We start from the raw sequence: 12,612 nt of genomic DNA on the forward strand, positions 1-12,612 counted from the left end.
AAAGAATAAACTATAAAGTATATAAAACTAAAAGCTAATATATTTGTCTATTAATTGTTTTAACTATTTCAAATTCTAAAAACTCATTATTGTAACATCCTTATTACCAAAATGTCATGCTTCTAGCTGCGCCACTCTGATAGCCAGGATATTACGATGACTTCTATACTTAATAATAAAATAGAAGCCTTTAACTCGAATAGTGGATCACTATTTCTTTGAGAAACCAAAAGTTCTTTTTCAATAATAACAAACATGCATATAAATATATAAAAAAATTCTTATACAAATAACTTATAAATATTATATACATACAAAACATACAACTCCTATCCCTCTTCCATAATTATTATAATGACAAAGGCAAGGGAAAAATTATGACTAATATATATACAAATAGAAATAGCATAGTTAAGAACTTAGCAACACTTCATCAGCTTCCTCGTCCGTCCTGAAAAGAAAAGTCTTTAGGAGGTTGACAATATCGTCCTTGCAGGTTCTCAGTAGAGGGTTTAAGAATTGTCACAAGAGGATACGTATAAAAAGAAGAATGAATTTTGAAAATAGAGATCTTCGTGCATCTTATGAATCTTTTTTTAAAAACATGACATTTACTTATCCAAAATTTAAAGTTCTCTTCTTTAATTATAAGAATTTTCAAAGCTCAAATAATATCCCAATACAAAATCAAGTCACAGCCTCCGACCCAACATATAAATAAATCTCGACCTCCAGCCCAACATACAAACATATCTCGGTCTCCGGCCCAACATATAAACATATCTCGGCCTCCGGCCCAATATATAAACAAATCTCGATTCGGTTTCAAAACAGAATCAATCACAGGCACAAACAATACAAGGCAAACACAAAGTATCACAATTAACAGTTAAATAGGATTCATCAGATAGGCAACCCAAAATACTTAAGCACACCCAAACAATAGCAAACAAATGCAGTATGATGCATGCCTGTCTTATGGATGATGAATCTCATCTGTTGGTAATATAGCCAAAATCCAACATGTTCGGTAGCTAATTCAGACATTGTCTCACTGTTTCACACTAACATCTCAGCACATCGGCTGGCCATTAGAGGGAGAGTGCCCTGTCACCATTAGAGGGAATATGTGTCCTGTCACTATTAGAAGATATACTTGCCCTATCACGTGCAACCAGCGAGAAATCATAGACAAGCGGGATCGACCACCAACCTTGTCAAACTTGTCACATTAATTGTCTTTTTATCCATTTCATTCTTAGATTCAAAACGTTTCCACTTTCCTTATAACACTCAATTTAGCACTTTTTCCTCAAATCTTCTTTCCTTTAAAATTATTTAAAATTTAAATTCCTTTCAAAAGATTCAAAACTCTTTCAACAGACTTTAATAATTCTTAGAAATTCGCTAAAACACCTTAAAGCATTCTCCTTCCTTTAGTAAAATCAAAATCAAAATCAAATAAAATAGTTCTTTAATCAATTTTAACCAAAACAATACTTCCAATTTCTCATAAAATTTTGGCAGCATCTCTTTTAAAATTCAGACTTTTAGCACCCTTCTCGGGTCCTAACCAAACCATTTCTCAACCCTTTCCAACGAATTCAAAATCCAACCATTCCAAATCTCAAATCATTTTCCAAAATCAAACCAATTCTAATATCAAATCATTTCCAAATCTCAATTCATTTCCAAAATCAAATCATTTTCCAAATCTCAAATCATTTTTCTCAATAAAAAATATGAATCAGATTTCCAAATCAATCTTTTATTCACTACCACAACGCCAACTCAATAATCAGAAATAGCCACAATCCAATCATCATCATAATAACCTTAAACCAAGTACAAAACCCAACTAAACATCTTTGATCAATCAATAAACCAATTAAGCAAGAAATTACATTCATTCAAGGCAACTCAGTTCAATCCATAAGACTTACAAAATTATAAAAAAATATTTTTTACATTAATATCTATTTGTAACAATTCTTGAAAGTAAAATAAGTTTAAGAAAAATCCCCTACCTCAATCACGACTTAACTACGTGACAAACTTCCTTTTTCTCTTGGCCCGCACCAACGACAGCCACAACCATAACTCAAAACCACTTTTGCAGTAACCACAACAACTCTAATCGTGGCATGCAATAACCGAAACTCAACCTTATAGCAATAACACCGCAAATTCCTTAGTAACATATAACAGAATAGTGACTAAACTAGTTTTCGGAGTAAAAGGACTTACTGTACCAAGAAGGAACCTAGTACTGAGCAGCCACAACTCCAACGGTTGACTCTGGTGACCAGAGCAGTGGCGTGGAGCTCGGCAACGGTGGCTGGCCCCAACAGTGATGGCAGAAACGGACCCATCTCCTTCTCCTCATCACGTCCTCTCTCTACAAGCCATCTCTCTCTCTCTCTCTCTCTCTCTCTCTCTCTCTCTCTGTGTGTGAAGTCCACACCACCATCGTGTTGGCATCACAGCCTTTGGCGACGGCGGCTAGGCGACGGCAGACCATGGTGACGACGGTTGTGGCGTCGAGGATGAAGCAGTCTTCTTCTTTGTCACGCATTTCTCTCCCTCCATCGATTGACAATGGCGATGTGACCCTCGGCGGTGGAGCTGCCTGTCGCAGTTTCCCTCCTCCCTTCGAGCTCGTCAGGTCGGCATCAGCAGAAGCTCCTGCGATGGCGACAGCTTCCTACGCCTACGCCCATGACGACGATGGTAGCCGTGACATCTCTGTGTTGGTATGAAGTTGGAGAATCAAGTTTATTGGGGCCTGAATTAGTAGCTAAAATCACAGAACAGATTAAGAAAATCCAGAACAGAATGCTTATTGCTCAAAGCCACCAGAAAATGTATGCCGATCAGAAATAAAAATCCTTAGAATTCAATGAAACCGATCTTGTATTCTTAAAGGTTACTCCAACAACAGGACTGGGTAGAGAAATCAAGACAAAGAAGCTGAATCTTCGTTATATAGGTCCATTCCAAATTCTGAAGAGAATTAGACTGGTAGCATATCGGATAGCTCTACCACCACATCTTTTGAACTTGCACAATGTGTTTCATGTCTCGCAACTTTGGAAATATACTTCTGATGCCAGCCATGTGTTGGAACCAGAGTCAGTTCAATTGAAAGAGGATCTGACGCTTCAAGTAGCTCCGGTCAGAATTGATGATACCAGCATTAAGTCACTGTGTAGAAAAGAGGTTTCATTAGTCAAAGTTGCTTGGAGTCGGGCTGGAATTGAAGAACACACTTCGGAGCTTGAATAAAAAATGAAGAAAGACTATCCACACCTATTTTCAGGTAACTGAATTTGAATTTTGAGGACAAAATTCTTATTTAGGTGGGTGGGATGTAAACCCCGCATAATTAATGAATAATTATCCAATAAATTAATTATTATTCAAAGAAATTAGAAAATTAAATTTTTTTAATATGGAGAAGAAGAAATATTAAAAATATAAATTTTGACACTAATTTTAAAGAATTTGGACAAACATATAAATACAAGAATTCATCCCTTCTCTCTTAATCAAAAGGAAGTCACGCTAAATTGGTGGAAGGGGGAGCAAGTCAAGAACCCAAACCCTAGTCTCAAATTCAATTCCCCATATCTTTCAATCCAGAGCTCCGATCGCCACACCGCCTGTGGCCATGCGACCAACACGTCGAGCTCTTCAAAACCATACAAGAATTATGGTAAGAAAATCTTAGTTTTACACTCAGTCTTTCTCTCCCCTAATTTTGAAATTTTATGTCTTGTGTATAAAAAAATTGAATGTTTTTTATGATTTAAGGTGAGATAGTTGGAAGGTATGAGTGTATGTTTTGAAGGGTTTTGATGTTATTTTTAGTTATAAAACCTTGATTTAAAATTAAGGATTTAGAAAGAGTAGAAGTTTTGGTGTTTTTGGTAAAACCTGAATTTTGACCAACTTTGGCGGGCTATAACTTGTCTTCTGGACCCTCAAATTTTGTTAAACTTATTTCAAATGAAAATTAGGTCCGTGAAGTTTATGTTGTTTGAAAAATAGACTAAAAATAATGTGTAATGAAGAAGTTATGCGCATTTGAAGTTTAGTGTGCAAAAATTAATTTCTGCAGACTTAGCAGCTTTTATGAAAAATATAGGACATGCGTACGCAGACACATTCATGTGTACGCGAGAATTTCTTCTATTTCAACACATTCGCGTATGCATGGGGTAGACGTGTATGCGAGTTTAGCAAAATTTGCAATCATGCATACGCATGATGCAAACGTATGCACGAATGTCCAGTTTTGAACTTACGCATGCGCGGAGGTGTGGACGCGTAAGCGAGTCTCCCTTTTGTTTGGAGAACCCGCGTACACGGGAAGTGCTTGCATATGCGAGTTTGTTGAAATTTACATCCATGTGTACGTATGGGGTGGCATGCGTACGCATGACCACGCTATTTTGAAAATTTTGTATTTTTGTGATCAAACCTATTCTCTAGCTTTCTAATCCTTTATAATTACCTTCTAAAGTCCAATACCTAATTTCTAACTATAGGGAGAGGGGTGAACCGAAAGAGGGAGTTAACTTGGTGGTGAAGAAAGATTATAAAATGATGATTTATGTTTGAAAAGTGCGAAAATATTGAATATGAAATGAATGAAAGTTGTACTAATGATGATTGACTGATATTGAATGATTATGGCATATGAACTTCTATTTATCTAGGATACGAGTTTCCCTGGGTAGATGCAGTGGCTTGCCACCACTTGCTCTAAGTTGAGACTCGATACTCTGTTCACCCTATGTCGCAAGATGTGGCCAGACACTTTAACTCCTCAAAAATTCTCCCAATGAGATGATAATTGAATGATTGAGATTATATGCATAGACTCTTGGGATGCGCACACGGAGGGACTGTTCAGGGTTAGCTACCAGACATGTCATGTTTGGCTATATAACCGATACATGAGACTCATCAGTCATAGGGCAAGCATACATCATATGCATTTGTATGTTTTGTTTGAGTGTGCATTACTTGGTTTGCCTATTTAATTAACCATGCTTATTTGCTATTTGTTCTATTTGCTGCAATTACATCCTATCTGTGTTTTCTTTACCTGTCTTGTATGTCTTTACAACTGAGAGACCCCTCGGTTGGGGGAGGTGTGACGAGCGTAGTTTCACTGATGTTTCGGAGGGTTGGCAGAGACAGAAAGTGAGGTCTTGAGATAAAGTTAGATTTAGAACTTGAATACCTTAGATAATTTATCTAAATTTTTTTTAGTATATTCCTTTAAGTTTAATTCTGAGTGTCAGAGTTCTAGGAATGCATCTGGCTTTTTCGGGACCTTATATATTACCTATGTTAGTATCATTACCATACTGAGAACCTCTGGTTCTCATTCCATACATATATTGTTGTTTTTCAAATGCAGGTCGAGAGGAACCTCGTTGAGCATCTGAAATTTTCCTGCACATATATATATATATATATATATATATATATATATATATATATATATATATATATATATATATATATATACTGGGACGAATCTACTCCTATGGTGTGGGAGCAAGCGTCCTCACTACAATTTGGAATTTTATTGAGTATTATATATAATAATATTTATTTGTCCCACTAAATTATTAAATTTGATTCCACAATAATTTTTTATTCAACTTTCGACACTTGATAGTCAATTTGAGAACTTTACATTAGATGTCCATTGTGATGACCAATTTTCAAATTTAAATAAGATTGGTGTTCTTTCTTAGATATCGACTTGAAAGAATATTATCTATCCATTTGTGTTTCTTCTTTTGAAATTAGCTTTAGTTTTTTTTTTAATAACTACACTACTTGAATGAACTTTTTTCAACTATGAATATCATCAAGAGCTAATTGTATAAAAGTTGAGTTTTAAATGATTGTTTAACGACATATACAAAAAAAAAGACATTTTGATTATATTGTCAAGGTTTCAAAATATGAAATATAAAAAATTAAATTTTAAATTATATGTTATTATTTAAATTACTATTTTAGTATTTTAATTTGTAATTAGATATTTTGAAATCTAATCATATTTTACAATAACAAAATATAATTATAACAACAATTATGCTACGTATACATAAAATAATCACTTGTATAGAATAAATTTTAAAATACAAAATACACATTAAAAATAAGTTAAATAATATATGTATTTATACATAAATAGTAGATAACTTGATAGCTAATTTTTTATGTAAACGTAATATCTTTATTATAAAAATTATTATCATGTGATATATATTTTGCCCACAGTATTAAAACTTTCTAGATCCGTCACTGTATATATGTAGACTTCTCTGTATATATTTTTGTTTGTCCCTCTTAGAGGTGACTTAGAGAAACAAGTTGATTTTCTATTTTGAAATACTTTTGGGGATGTATATATATATATATATATATATATATATATATATATATATATATATATATATATATATATATATATATTCTCTAGTCGACCATGGCTTCGCAGGTCGAGTCTGGAGCTCGATATTTTATATCTTTTGGTATTTTTTCTTTATGTATATAAGCTTTATCTTTTCTTTTTATTTGACTATCTATTTATGCGTGCGATGCGTTTTTCTTTTGCAGTTTTTGCTTAAGCTTTCCTTCAAAGGTCTTAGTTAAGCATTCTTTTAATTATATCTATGTATATTATTTTAGAGGTCGTAATACTTCACCACTTCTATTTTACAGCTGACACTACAAGAAAAGAGAGCTATTTTAAGATAATTTTTTTTAACAGCCATAGTTAAGTGTAAAAATTAATATATATTTTTGACAAATATCACAAATGTCAAATTTTCTATGTTTTTTTATTTATAATTTGATTGTAGAAAATTATTCCTCAATTTTGACACTTATTTATTTGGGTAAAGTACTAAATTGGTCCCCTAGGTTTGGGCGTAATTCTGTTTTGATCCTTAAATTTTAAAGTGTTCTATTTGAATCCAAAAAAGTTTCATTTAGCATCAATTTAGTCCCACAGTGAGGTCAAAATTAAATAATTAACAAAATGTCCTACATAACAACAGTACAAGAACAAAATCGATAATTTGGAGAACAAGTACAAGCTCCAGAGGTATAAAATCAACCATTGATACATCAATACATTTATTTATTATTTTTTATAATATAAATAAAATATTTTCTATAAAACTAAAAAAATGATAAATAAATGTATTGATGCATCAATGGTTGATTTTGTGCCTCTGGAGCTTATACTTGTTCTCCAGATTATCGATTTTGTTCTTGAACTGTTGTTATGTATGACATTTTGTTAATTATTTAATTTTGACCTCACTGTGGGACTAAATTGATGCTAAATGAAACATTTTTGGATTCAAATAGAACACTTTAAACCTTAAGGATCAAAACAGAATTACGTCTAAACCTAGGGGACCAATTTAGTACTTTACCCTATTTATTTTTAACATACTCCATTATTCCCTTTTTTCGTTGAACTCCGTCAATTTTGGCATCACACTGTTCTTAGTTTGGGATCATACTATTCATTCTTCATCTTTAAAGTCTCAGTTTATTCTTCAGTTTCAAGATCTCATCTCATTCTTTGTCAAAAAATTTTTGTTGAGAATTTTTTATGGTCAATAAGTATCAAAATAAATAGTATTTTTGACGGTTAATAAGTATCACAAAAAATATATTCTCAAATTTTTCTAACAAATTATTTTTGATGGCCAATATTTATCAAAATAAGATTTAAACTTTTTTTACAATTATTTATATGTTAAAAATATTATTTTTGATAAAACTTTTATTAACATATTTTCATAATTAAAATAGTGTCAAAATTTATTTTTTTGACGAATTTTAATTTTTTTTACACATAATAATCCTTAAAAATAGTCTATATTGTTATAGTGTGAAATGCAAAATTTTGTGTAATAAGATGTTACATCTTGCGTGCTCAGTTTCATCAATTTCATTAAATTAACATTGGATTAATGTATCCACAAATAACATCTCAACTTACCTACCAAAATCGTATAACAACAACCAAGCAAAAAATTTTGAAAGAAAAATAAATTAGCGTTACATCTTGCCAATATTCATAGTGAGTGACTGGACATATGTTTCTCAAGTGCATGAAATAGTAGTGTAACTTGCAATGCAAATATATCTAAGCAAAAGCTTCTAGGAAAGCATTCAAGCATTCAAGCTGATTTTGATCAATTGTCTTATTGAAAATCATTATATATATATATATAATGAGCTGCTACAACATCACATCTCACAAAATAGATAGAAATTGAATAAGATACTCTAAATTTAGATGTCGTGTAAAAATTTAATTATGTGAACTTAATTCCAAACATAAGAGCAATTCCAATGAAATAATTTTGGGTATCAGATTTTATAATAATTGAATTGATTTGAAATTAAAATTTGCACCGAATATAATCTTTAAAATAATATTAGTATCAACAATAAAGAAATATCGAATCATTTTAAAATAAAAATTAGTAAAATATTGTTATTTGTATATCCATTAAATTCATTAAATGAATATTATAATTTTGTTATGTAATGTTAAATTGAAATGAAACTAAATATTGGAGTGACGAATTTTATATTAAGTTTTAAATTAATTTTTTATAATATATGGTTTTAAATTAAAATACTTATGTGGTATTTTGTGAGACTCTAAATGAAATGACATTAAAACCAAACAGTGAAGATAACAGTTCATCAATTCATAAGTATTTGTATTAATGTCAAGGAAAAAATCACATTCAAAGCGTAAAATACAAATAGCCTAAATAAATACACCAATAACTAATTCCGACTTAAATGTATAAAAATTTAGATCCAAATTTTTTGTGACTTGTGAGATTAAAAAAAATTCTGATCATAAATAATAAATAATCTACTACTAATTCCTTTTTTCATTACTATTTCTTCACTTGCAACTTTTCCTCTATCTCTTGACCATTTATATTATGAACTCACTTTGCTATTTCTTTAACAAAATCAACAATGACACCATCAATATCCATTAGATATTGCATGCATGTCTCGGGAACATTGCTTAATTTCCCATATTGAAAGAGACAAAGCTTATTAGAATACTCCTTTTTCTTATAGCTTTAAGATTTCTAAATATTTCTTTGACTTCAGAGACTATTCCTTGCAATCTATATTCTATGCAAAGATTCAGAGCCTCCTCTAACAACTTTCTTCTCACATCTACATAAAGTTCACATCCTCCTTCAGTTAAAAAGAATTTAGGGTAAGTTCTTTATAAAATAAACATGTATTTCTTTAGAAATAATCTTGTGATTTGCTTCAACAGCTAATTCTTTTGATACATCATCAACATATTTTGGGTAGAGAAACTGAGAACTTAAAAAAAACTAGAACTTCCGATAGCATCTTTTACGGATAACAAAATAATCTTTAAGGTTCTATTATATTTTTAAAACAAATAAAAATAGATAAAAAAAATTAAGAACAATAAAAGGAAACAAAATATTAATTATATTATCATGAAAACAAACCAAACCATGAATAAATAGCAAAAAGTAAACTAAAATAGCTAAGAAATTAAAACTCAGAAACTGTAACGACCCAATGATAAGCGGATATTTTATACCCTTTTTAGAATATTTTCTTAGTGTTTTCAGTTACATTTTATCAAGTTTTAGTATGTTTTAGTGTAAAATTCATATTTTGGATGCTACTTTGAGTTTTTGTAGTTTTTCTATGATTTTAGGTGATTTTTGTGTAAAAATGACAAGTTTTGGCAAACTCTGATTCAGAGGCAAAGAAAGAATAGCAGATGCTGTCAGATCCTGACCTCCGTGCATTCCAACAAGTATTTTTTGAGCTACCGAGGTCCGATTGACGTGCTCTCAATAGCATTAGAAAGCTAACTTCCAGAAATTTCCATCAATATTTAATAGTTTATACCTTTCTTTGGAAATGACTGCCCAAAATGGGCATTGAACGCCCAACTTACCCCCTTTCTGGTGTTCAACGCCCTAGAAGGACCAAGGCCAGCGTTGAACGCCCAAAACTGGTGTTCAATGCCACCAAGGGAGCATCAAGGCAGCGTGGACACCCCCTAGTGGGCGTTCAACGCCCACTCATCCAAGTTAGACGCCAAGCTCAGCCCAAACACTCACCAAGTGGGCCCAAAAGTGGATTTTCGCACCTTTTGCGTAGTTTAACTCATTTTTGTAATTTTTAATTATTAGATTAGTATATATAGGCGAAGATCATCCATGTTTTAGGATCTTCAGCCTCTCAGAACTTATCACACATTATTTCTATAAAATATAAGCGGCTAAACCTCCTAGGTTAAGGATAGGAGCTTTGCTCATTCCTATGGATAAATATTATTACTTCTCTACTTTAATACATGTTTGATTCCATTCTATGATGTATTGTCATTCTTCATCTTTATGAATCTAGGGCGGAACGAGAGTATGACCCCTTATTCTACATGAGTTCTTTATGAGTCCTGACCCGGATAGTATTGAGTTACAGCTTGAGAGTACATCACAGGTTCCAACAAGTTATTAGGGCTAATTGGGATATGTGACATGAAATCTCGTTAGTCATGGGTAATTGAGGTCCCTGTGGCATTAAGGCTAGAATACTGAGCATCATTCTCTGATCCGAAAGATCCGACCTTGTTTGTGGCGTTTTGAGTAGGATCACCAGAGATTGAATTGCGTGAGCTTCACCCTCTTCCAGACTGAACTATCATGGCTGGTGTTTGGTTTGGATTAGAGGAGATTAATGACCACCACCCCTGGCTTAATCACTTATAGCCTTGCCATTGAATGAATCTCTCATTGTTAAAGTAGTCAGTAAGAAGTATTAATCTGGAAGAACAAGCATCTCCAAGACCTTAACTGATTTCTTACTCTTGTTTCTACGTCAATTCTTTATTGCTTTCGTTATTGTTTTGTTTATGTGCCTACAATAAGAACAATCAACTTTCTATTCGCTTGACTAAGATCTGCAGGATAACTACAGCTTGCTCAATCCGACAATTCTTGTGGGATCGACCTTCACTCACCTGAGTTATTACTTGGACGACCCGATGCACTTGCCGGTTTAGTTGTTCGAGTTTTATTTTCGCGTACCAAGTTTTCGGCGCCATTGCCGGGGATTGTTCGTGATTGACAAACTAACAGTTGTCTTGCTCCTTAGATCAGGTACTTTTACTTGTTTTTCTTTTTGTGTCTTTATTTCTTTTTGAAAAGCCGTTTTCAAAACTTTTTATCTTTAGTTATCTTTTCTTTTGTTTGAGTCTTTTGTCAATTCTTAAATTTGGTGTCCCTGTAGTTCTTGTGTGTTTTTCTTTTTCTTGAATTTTCGTAAATTATTCTTGCTTTTCTTTCTTGGTGTTCAAACTTTTCCTTCGATTTTTCTTTCTTTGATCTTAAAAGTTTTTAAGTTTGGTGTCTTTTAGTGGTTTTCCTTTCAATTTTTCAAAAATTAGTGTCTTTGATTTTAAAATTTTTAAGTTTGGTGTCCATCTAGTGTTGTTCTTTTCTTTTTAATTTTTAATTTTTCGAAAATTTTAATTTTGGTGTCTTGATTAGAAATATTGTTTTTCTTGTTAATCTTTTCTATTTTAAATTCTTTATCTTATCTTTTTCTTTAATTTCAAAATTTTGTTATCTTATCTTTCTTTTTAATTTCAAATTTTAAAAATTTAGTATTTGGTTAGTTCTTCTTTCTTTAAAATTTGAATTTCAAAATCTTTCTTTGTCTCTCTTTTTAATTTCAAAATTTTTCAAAATCAACTCTTCCATCTTAATTTTTTTTAAAATCTTATCTTATCTTATTTGACTTTTTGTTTCCAAATTTAAATTTTAAAATCTTTGATTGACTCTTTCTTTTTAAATCTCAAAAATTTTGAAAATCAAATCTTTTATTTTATTTTCAAATATTATTAGTTAGTTATTTGTTTGTTTTATTTTAATTTTAAAAGTTTGGTGTCTCTTTATTTCTTCTTTCCCTCTCCTCTTTTTTGAAAATCTCCTACCACTTTCTCTCTTTTCTTTTTTGAAAATTCTTTTACACTATATCTCTCTTTATTTTCGAAAATTCTGTTAATCAAAAGACACCTTTATTTTTCTTTTCTCTTCACCTATCTCTCTGATGAACGAAAATTGTGTGTCGGTAAACAATTTCACAAATGAATTCTTGTTGCAAGTATAGTTCTAAACCAACAAACAATTCCTCAAACAAAAATTTGTTTGTCACAAGTACAAACCCCAATAAAAATAAAAACCGAAGTATTCAAACCTCGGGTCGTCTCTCAAAGAATTGCAGGGAAGTGTTCTTATTATTGGTCATGGATAGTATACTTTGGGGTTTTGGATAAAGGACAAGAAATATGAATAACAAGAAAGTAAAAGAAACTCAAATGATAAAAGGTCTTGGCAAGGGTTTATGGTTAAGGATCTTTATCCTTGTTACTAATCACAACATGATAGTTGCAAGGATCAATCTCATTAAGTCATCCTCTAACAAGTGAAGGAAAGTTAAATGAGCTACACCAATCCTAAACCATAT

This window comes from Arachis ipaensis, chromosome B7, assembly GCF_059453495.1.
Source record: "Arachis ipaensis isolate K30076 ecotype BB chromosome B7, ASM5945349v1, whole genome shotgun sequence".
In the NCBI taxonomy this organism is placed as follows: Eukaryota; Viridiplantae; Streptophyta; class Magnoliopsida; order Fabales; family Fabaceae; genus Arachis; species Arachis ipaensis.